The 9,636-nt window shown below is 36.9% G+C and overlaps 1 long non-coding RNA gene across 2 annotated transcripts in view; it reads right to left on the bottom strand.

The window, feature by feature from the left end:
* Positions 1-9,636, bottom strand: part of LOC106880655 (uncharacterized) — a 33,725-nt gene that overhangs the window by 12,764 nt on the left and 11,325 nt on the right. For both annotated transcript variants that reach the window (XR_001410767.2, XR_001410768.2), the window contains exon 2: positions 6,812-6,997. This is a non-coding gene — a long non-coding RNA (uncharacterized LOC106880655). The remainder of the gene's footprint in view (positions 1-6,811; positions 6,998-9,636) is intronic.

The following is a 9,636-nucleotide window of genomic DNA, read 5'->3' as shown; positions in this document are numbered from 1 at the left end:
GGGGGGGGTCAAGCAAGATGTGATCCCAGCAAAGTGGGATGCAGAGGATTTGCAGACCAACCCTTCAATGGAGCTTACAGTATGTTTGGCATCACAGGAGCCATCAGATTGACTGTGGAAGCAGTAGAGGTTGCTTCAAGGTGACAGTAAGTCGGGGAGTTTGAGCCCTGGAAGGAGCAGTGCTACCAGCAGTTGTCCATGCATACTAGTCTCCCCTCTACATGCCACTGATGTTGTCCAGCAGAAAGTCAAAGGTCGGTACACCAATGACACTGCATCTTATTTCTTCAGCTGAGTGAACTGGAGCAATGTGAAATAAAGTGTCTTGCTCAAGAACAGAACACACAGCTCAGTCTGGGAGTTGAACTCACACCTTCACAATTGTAAGTTTGACACCCTAACCACTGAACCATGCACTTCCACAACTTTGATCAACCCCAGCTGGGTCACCTAGGTGAGGGTGTCAAATATTGAAAGACCCAAAACACCAAATGACCCCAGTAAACATCACCAATGGTGCGTCCAGGTGCATCACAGGATAATGTATGAAAAAAACACCAGTCATCAAGTACCTTATATTTACATAACGGAAAGAAACATATGAATGTGGATCTTTACTGCACAACAGTTTACAGTATTTCAACCTCCTTAGCCATCTTATTATTATACCTTCTGTAAAGGTGGTAAGCTAACAGAATAATTACTGTGCCAGGCAAAATGTTCAACAGCATTTCATCTCTCTTTACATTTTGAGTTAAAATTCCGCCAAGATCAACTTTGCCTTTCATCCCCTCTCGGTGGATGAATTAAGTACTGGTCAAGCACTGGGGTCAATGTAACCAATTAGTTCTCCCCTCACAAAATTTCAGGCTTTGTGCCTATAATAGAAAGGATTATTATATCCTCTGTATCACAGATTTTTTGTTTTCTATTTCTAACAAAAGGAAATGTTTATATATGAAAATATGTTTGCACCTGGAGAGAATAAAAGAATAAACAGATTAAAAGGATAGTGTAAATATCAGCACAAAATGATTTTGCTGAAAAAGTCTCATCAAATCTTACCAAGCAAATAATAGCATATTGAGAAAATGCAAAAATATCTTTCTCTCTTCTTTTATCTATATTTATTACCAAGAAATGTTGCAGTATGCAGAAACTTGGAAAGCCTCTCACATTGTTTTACAATATAGTCAGTGGAAAAGAGGCAAGGCTCATGACATCTGCAGACCCACCCTAATCTGGAGAGATTTGTGTTGTTAGTTGTTCAAGTCATTATGTCTGCAGGAAGAACATGGGTGAGGTAGGGGTTACAATTCTGCAGAAGAAGGATTGGATAAAATGCTTAGTGTAGGTTTGGGAATTGGGACACAGTAACAGTGAAAAGAAGAAGAGAGATATTTTTTCTTTTTTTTTTTTTTTTTTTTTTTTTGTTTCAGTCATTAGACGATGGCCATGCTGGGGCACTGCCTTGAGGAAATTTCAATCAACTCCAGTACTTATTTCTATTTTTTAAGCTAAATATTGGGACATAAACACACCAACACCAGTCATCAATTGATGGGTAGAGACAAACACACACACATACACACACATATATACGATGAGCTTCTTTCAGTTTCCCTCTACCAAATCCACTTACAAGGCTTTGGTCATCCCAAGGTTATAGTAAAAGACACTTGCTGAAGGTGTCACAATGGGACTGAACCATGTGGTCACAAAGTAAACTTCTAACCACATGGGCCTTGAGGACAAGGACAAGTAGCTATGTTGTTCAAAGAAGTAATGGTCCTTATACATCTGTAAACTAGTCACCGAAGCATTTTAGTGAGTGAATCTTTGCTCATCAGTCAAATAACTTTTGTTTTTTTTTATTCAGCTGAGAATATTTGTGAGAATAACAGAAACATTGTCCTTAGATGAGAACTATGTGAGTCTTACTTGAGCTTTGTAAAAGTAAATGACCATGGGATTGCACCTAGAAAGTTCCCTTCCAAGGCAGAAGTCCAGGCAAGGTATACCAGTGCAGCAGTTGCTATGTATACTAGTCTCTCCTCTCCATGCCACCAATCTTGTCCAAGGGAAAGGCAAAGGCCAATACAATTTGGCACTAGTGACAACTGATTCCTACAGCTAAATGAACTAGAGCAACATGAAATAAAGTGCCTTGCTCAAAAACACAACACACAGCTCAGTCAAGGAATTGAACTCACAACCTCACAATTGTAAGCTTAACACACTAAAGAGGAATCCTAGCCATTGGGATATAGATTTGGTAATGATATATATATATATGTGGAATCACCATGAAGAAAAATCATGAAAGATAGCTTTGAGAATTTCAGTTCTGTGTTGTTTATTATAAAGGAGAAAAGGTACCATACTGTTTGTTGTATGCATGTGGTCGTTGAGACTTCAGTGCTGCTGAAATATAAGGAAACTTTCAAGAGCTCTGGACATGGAGTCAGTGTATGTCTAGCATGTTTAGAGAGTATGTATGTATGTATGTATGTATGTATGTATGTATGTATGTACGTACGTATGCACGCATGCATGCATGTGTGTATGCATGTGCTTGTGTGTGTCTGAATTTGTGTTTGTCCCTCACCATCAGTTGACAATATGTCAATGTAACTTAGTAGCTGGGTAAAAGACACTGATAGAATAAGCATCAAGCTTAGAAATAAATTAAGTACTGGGGGTGATTTGTTTGACTAAACCCTTCACACACCTGCTCGTGAAATTAACACACAAGTGGCTGAGCACTCCACAGACATGTGAACCCTTAATGTAGTTCTCAGGGAAATTCAACATGACACAAAATGTGACAAGGCTGGCCCTTTGAATTACATGCACAACTCATTTTTGCCAGCTGAGTGGACTGGAGCAACATGGAATAGAGTGTCTTGCTCAAGGACACAATGTGCCAGTGGGAATCGAACTTATGACCAAATGAACATGAGCCGAACACTCTAATTACTAAGCTACATCTTCACATGCAATGTAATGATAAGCCATCACAATGTCCCATTTTTTAATTTTGTAGGTTATTTTATTATTTCATATTTAATGGGAATATATAGGTGATGAGGGAATTCGAAAAGGTTGCAGTTGCACATAACATGAATTTTTATAAGTACACACTGGCATAACTAAACTAGGAGAATATAATTGCATTTAGTTTATAGTCTTTTGTAAAATGTCAAATAAGCACAATATAGCCAACCATCTATATATTTCAGATTAATAAGCTTGATAAAGTCTTCAAATATGTTAATTTTAATTCTTGACATTTAAGCCTTTATTAACCCTTAATGACCTCTGAAAACTATGAAGCCGAAAATTCTCATGGAACACTGAGGAATAATTATCGACCAAAATCAACATACATGAATACATGCCAAAATACAATATCAGCACTCTTATGAACTAAATGGATTAATGAGGATATGTAACAGCAGTCTGTTATATTAAAGACTTGATGTGATGAAGCAACAAGATGAGAGTGAGAAAATAGTAAATAGAGATAAAGGTTGTGATTTATGACATCATTCAAATAACGGCTACCAAAAAAAATAAAGAAAAGAAAAATAAAAGACAAAATAGAAGCAAAAAAACTATAAAAGGCAAATTTTTATATTGGATTTTTATCACCAGAACTTTTCTAACCAAGGCAATTTTATAAACATGTACATCTTGTGTGTGTGTGTGTGTGTGTGTGTGTGTGTGTGTGTGTGTGTGTGTGCACGTGCATGGATGCATGTACGCATGAGAGATAGAGAGGGAGAGAAAGAGACAGACAGAGAGTGTGTGTGTGTGTTTTATGTTAATAATGTTGGGTGCAAAACAATTTATGTTGTGAACTCTTATGTACATGAAAAAGGATGATGACAATGATGATGATGATACCTTATATGTGAACCAATGATGGAATCTCTAAAGTAATTACTTGATTTGTTATAAATAACAGCCAGATTTCTTTCAAATCTCACCTCAGTGCTTTCAAAAAAAGAAGATACATTGGATAACATAGTTTCAGATATATTCTAGATATATACTAGACCAGGATAAAAGATTGGGTGGTCACTGTTGAAACGCTTTTTGATCATAAGTCTGTATACAGCTATCTTCACACATATGCATCACATGTCCAAACCAACGCAGTCTCCTCTCCTGCATACCACATTTAATCCCTCTTATACCTAACTTTTCTCTCAACACAGTTGTGCTTTGTCAGTAATGCACACTGATATTGCAATTTCAATGGAGCATACTACCTTCATTCCTCTCCAGCCTATGCATGGCTTCCACAGTCAGAGCCCATGTAACATAGCCATTTTCACACAAGCATCATACAATCTACCTTTCACTCTGAGAGAGTCCTTTTGCTGCCAATAGAGATAGTAGTTCTCTGAACTTTTTTCACCCTATTCTTATTCTAGAAACAATAGTTTCAGAGCATCCACCACCGTTGCTAATTTGGTCACCTAAATGGCAGAAAGTATCTACTACCTCAAAAGAGCCTCCTGAGCATTTGAGAAAGTTTAAGTCTCTTGTGCTCTTAGTACTTACTGTTCCTGCACATTTGCCACATACGAAAGTGACCTTATCTGATAATCTTCCCACGATTTCACTGCATCTCTTATGCATCCATAGCTTACACTTGGTGCAGCGAATGGAACTACGTCCCACTCCTTTCATACATATTGAACAGAGCCATTTGCCAGCTGGAATGAGAGTCTTATCTCCTTTCTTGCTAACAACAACTTTAGTCTTAGCTAAGTTAGCTTTAAGGCTCTTTGATTCCAGGTTTTGCTTCCAAACCCAGAACTACTTCTCCAATCCTACTTCAGATTCTGCAATAAAAGCAAGATCATCAGCAAGATTCCCATGGGAATCCAGTTTTGAATTTATCTGTTATGGCCTGGAGAACTATGATAAATAAGAGTGGACTAAGAACTGATCCTTGGTGTATACGTTAAATTCATCACTGTTTTCAAGGCCAATTCTCACCTTACTGACAGCATCGCTGTACATGGCTTGAACTGCTCTAACAAGCCACTCCTCTACTCCTAGATTCCTTAGAGACCACCAAATAAGAGAGCAGGAAACCCTGTCAAAAGCTTTCTCCAGGTCAACGAAGGCTAAGTATTGGATCATCCCATAAATAATGCAGTCTTTTATACTTCTTTTATTTTTCAGAATTAAGATAAACAAAGTTCTTTTTTAATCTAAAATATACTCTCCTTCAATTTCTGCAATGCTCTTCCATCTATCTGGTAGACTTGCAAGGCCCCTCCTCCTAAATTCACTCGTCTGTGATGAAAAATACTCTTCCAATACTGTTCTGACCTTATCTACAGAATTCATATTTTTCCATCGAAATGATTTTGAAGACTGTGGAATAAATGATAATCAGATGGGGCAATGTCCAGTGAAAATGGTGTGTGGGACATCATTTCTCATTCAAACTGCTCCAGCCTTTGGAATGTCATCCTCATTGTATGTGGCTGAGCATTATCCTAATGGAAGAACACCTTTTGTCTTGAAACCAAAGATGGTCGTTTTTTCCTTCTAGTGCTGACATGAATGACTGGTTGAATGACCAAATCGAAGCTTCTCTGCTAATTCCTCAACAGTTATGATGGGATTTTGTTCCAACAGGGTTTGCAAGACATCCTTGTCAAGCCCTACAGATCTTCTAGGATGAGGCCCGATTTCTAGGCTGTAGTTTCCGACTCAGAATTTCTGGAACCACTATTGACACTGGCTTACACTTATTGTCCGATCCCCATATACTGTATTAATATTCCTCGCACTTTCCATTGCATTGTTGCCTTTATTGAACTCATAAAGCAAAATATGCCGAATATGTTCCTTTGTCACTTTGAAAACATAACTGTTAAAAATCAAACTGCACTCTTCAAAACTTGCACTAAGAATAAGCACAAGGTAAAATTACTACCTGCTTTTATAGTAAGTTGAAGCAGGTAGTTTAACCCCTCCCCCTCCAACTTTTAGTTTATTCAATTGAAAAATCATATTATTTATGGGATGACCCAATACAATGGCTTACTTTTGGCCAAATACTTTTTTTGCAACTGTCTCACTATGAAGATGGCATGTATGGTACTTCTCCCAGGAACAAAACCAAACTGCACCTCATCTAGTTTAATTCTATCCCTAATCAGTTGAGATATAACTCTCTCTGTAATTTTCATGACCTGACCTAGCAGTTTGAAACCTCTGTAGTTGTTTCTATCTAAGGCATCACCTTTACCCTTGTAGCAGCTGACTATAATATTGCTACACTAGTCTTTGGGGATGATGCCTTCCTGAATAACTATGCAAGTGACTAGGCTGTATCCCACACTACCTGATATTTTAATCATCTTGGCAGTGATACCTGATGGTCCAGGGGCTTTCCCAGCCTTCATTTTCTTAATTGCCTTATTTATTATACTGCTATCCACTCTGCCTGGTCCTTCAATTGGTTCAATATTTGAAAGATCCTCCCAATTATTCTCCACATTTAACAACCTTTCATAGAATATATATATATTAATGTAGCATAGTCTATAATATTCCTGATGATTTGGAATAAACACAGCTTTTAATTAATTTAATTGATATTAATTATTTATCAATTATGTAATCATGGAATTATTGATGTTTATTTCTAAAGAAATAGTTGTTTAAAATGTAAAATCATGAAGTATCTGTGAAATTTATGCTTTCCTGCTTTTTATTCTCTCTCTATATGTGTGTGTCTGTATATGTATATCAAGTGATTCAAAATAATATTCCTTACCAAATATCCATAAATATCAGGTGGCTGATCATAAAATAAGTTATTCAGAACCTCTTCAATTTTTTGTGGAACTTTATTCTTTTGATAATACTCCACGGCTTGGCGCTTGAGATCATCACGTCCATATCTATAATATGAATATTTACTTTTTGGTTTCCCTTTATCCTCTTCCATCAAAGCCGATTCCTTGACAAAGAAAGAAAGATTATCATTAGGATTTATTGAGAAGAAATAAAAGAATTATAGGGGAGAGAGTAAGAAAGCAAACTGTCTCAACTTGAACCCATAAAGTTGTAATTCAACAATATTGTACCCCGCGTTGTAACCTGTTTGCAGTATGGGTAGGAATTCCTTTCTTCAGCCTAAAAATTGATAATAATGGTTGGTGATCAGTTTGTAGCCAAAAACTTTTACCATATAAAAATCTGTGCAAAAATAATCACTAGAGTTTCCTTCTCTATTTGACTATAGTTTTTTCTCTGCCGCTATGAGAACATGAGGCATGAATTACCACCTTCATATTACCGTCTTTATATTTATGTAGCATTACTGCTCCTATGTCATATTCAGAAGCATCAGAAGTTACAACAATCTCTGTTGCAGGAGCCAGCAACAAATCGGATAATATTTTTTTAATATCATCAAATGCCTTTTGACAATTATTTGACCAATTCCACTTCACTTCCTTTTTTAGCAAATTATTTAGTGGAGCACTCAATTCATACATATTTGGTATATAATTTTGATAATAATTTGCTAAACCTAGAAAAGCTTAGTCAGAGAAGGCATTCCTGTTGATAATTTGTCCTAAATACTTAATTTTAGGTAAGAAAAATTCATTTTCCTCACTCATTGTGAAACTAATCTCTTATTTTTCCAAAACCACATTTTACATGCTCGACATGCTGATCACAAGATTCACTTATAACTAATATATCATCCAGGTATAGAGTTGCAAATTCAGTCTGCTAACATTGCTTCCATAGCCTGTTGAAAAATTGCAGGTGTGACCTTTAGACCAAATGGTAATCTGTTATATTTATATAGTCCTTTATGCGTATACAGTGTTAGGTATTTTGAGCATTCCTCGCCTACTCTATTTTGTAGGTACTCATTGCAGAGATCCAGTTTTGAATATATCTTGCCCCCATTTAACTTCGCAGAAATATCCTCTGGAGTAGGTAGCAGATAGTGACACATTTTCAGACATTCATTCAAGCCAGTGGAAATATCAGCTCACACCCTGATTTTGTTATTCATTTTTTTTAATACACACCATTGAACTACCCATATTGCATTGTTTATTTTTACATACACATACTTTTATTTTTGGGTGTCATCACAACTTTCCATGGGGCAAATCTTTTTAGAAGAATTTGTTTTTTTCCAAGGTTTTTTTGCTTCACTATGCAGTGCAAGCTAACATTTCCAAGTTTTAAATGGACAAACTTTCTTAAAATGCAGACCTCCACACCCATAGCATGAGTTAGGTCATAACATTCCTTTTTCTTTGTTCCCAGCCAACATGTCTGTACTTGAGAGAAATTTTTTCTTCAATTTACTTTACGACCTGTTGCAAGTTGATAATTCTTTGACATTCCTCTGCTACTACCTGCAGGGTTAAATTCTGGTCCTCCTGTTCTAGTTTTGTAAGAATCCGTGCATGTATTTCTGCATCTTTGTTCGCCATCAAACCTTGCACAAAGATGAAGCATTAAAACATTTCAAGAAATAATTCTTTCAGTTTTAATTTTTTGCACATTTTATTTACCATTCCAGCATAACTGACAAAATCATCATCCATCAACTTTTACTAAGTTCAAACACTCCCAGCGAGTGTTAAACAGGGAACCCTTATCACTGAACATTTTGGATAACAATTCAATTGTTTCTTCAAACAAATTTCACTTGTTTTTCAAAGCAGGATAAAATTGCAGTATTTTTCATTTTCTGCCCAACACTTGCATTCTTCCTTGAAGATTTCTTTGTATCTTCTGAAGTATGCCAAAAAAGTTATACCATCTTCTGGGTTATAACTGTATTCAGTTATAGCATTTGCTATGCCTTCTGGCGAAAATGGACTTGGAGCATTTCCAGACCTCAACATCAGCTCCAGCAACTGATTATGTTGTAGTTGTTGGTGCAACAGGAGTTGCACCAACACGCTACTACTTATACGAGTTCAGCTAGACCATTCTCACAGGGGAGTGTCATGATTCTCACCATAACATACACACACACACACACACACACACACACACACACACACACACACATATATATATAACGAATAATAAATATTGACCTGTTCTCCATTTTTTTCTCATTGTTTACATATTTCATGTTATTTGCACCATTGGTGATGTCCTGTACCCTTATATATATATATATATATATCGTGGCACTCTGTCGGTTATGACAACGAGGATTCCAGTTGATCTGATCAATGGAACAGTCTGCTCATGAACTTAATGTGTAAGTGGCTGAGCACTCCACAGATACGTGTGTGTACCCTTGACATAGTTCTTGGGGAAATTCAGTGTGACACAGAGTGTGACAAGGCTGGCCCTTTGAAAATACAGGTACAACAGAAACAGGAAGAAAGAGTGAAAGTTGTGGTGAGAGAATGTTGTGGTGAAAGAGTACAGCAGGGTTCGCCACTCCACCACTACCCCTGCCAGAGCCTCATGGAGCTTCACTTGTTTTCGCTCAATAAACACTCACAACGCCCGGTCTGGGAATCAAAATTACGATCCTATGACCACAAGTCTGCTGCCCTAACCACTAGGCCATTGCACCTCCACATATATATATATATATATATA

This window comes from Octopus bimaculoides, chromosome 14 (assembly GCF_001194135.2).
Source record: "Octopus bimaculoides isolate UCB-OBI-ISO-001 chromosome 14, ASM119413v2, whole genome shotgun sequence".
Lineage (NCBI taxonomy): Eukaryota > Metazoa > Mollusca > Cephalopoda > Octopoda > Octopodidae > Octopus > Octopus bimaculoides.
The sequence above is the reverse complement of the archived record's forward strand: the minus strand, read 5'-3'. Positions and strand labels throughout refer to the sequence as shown.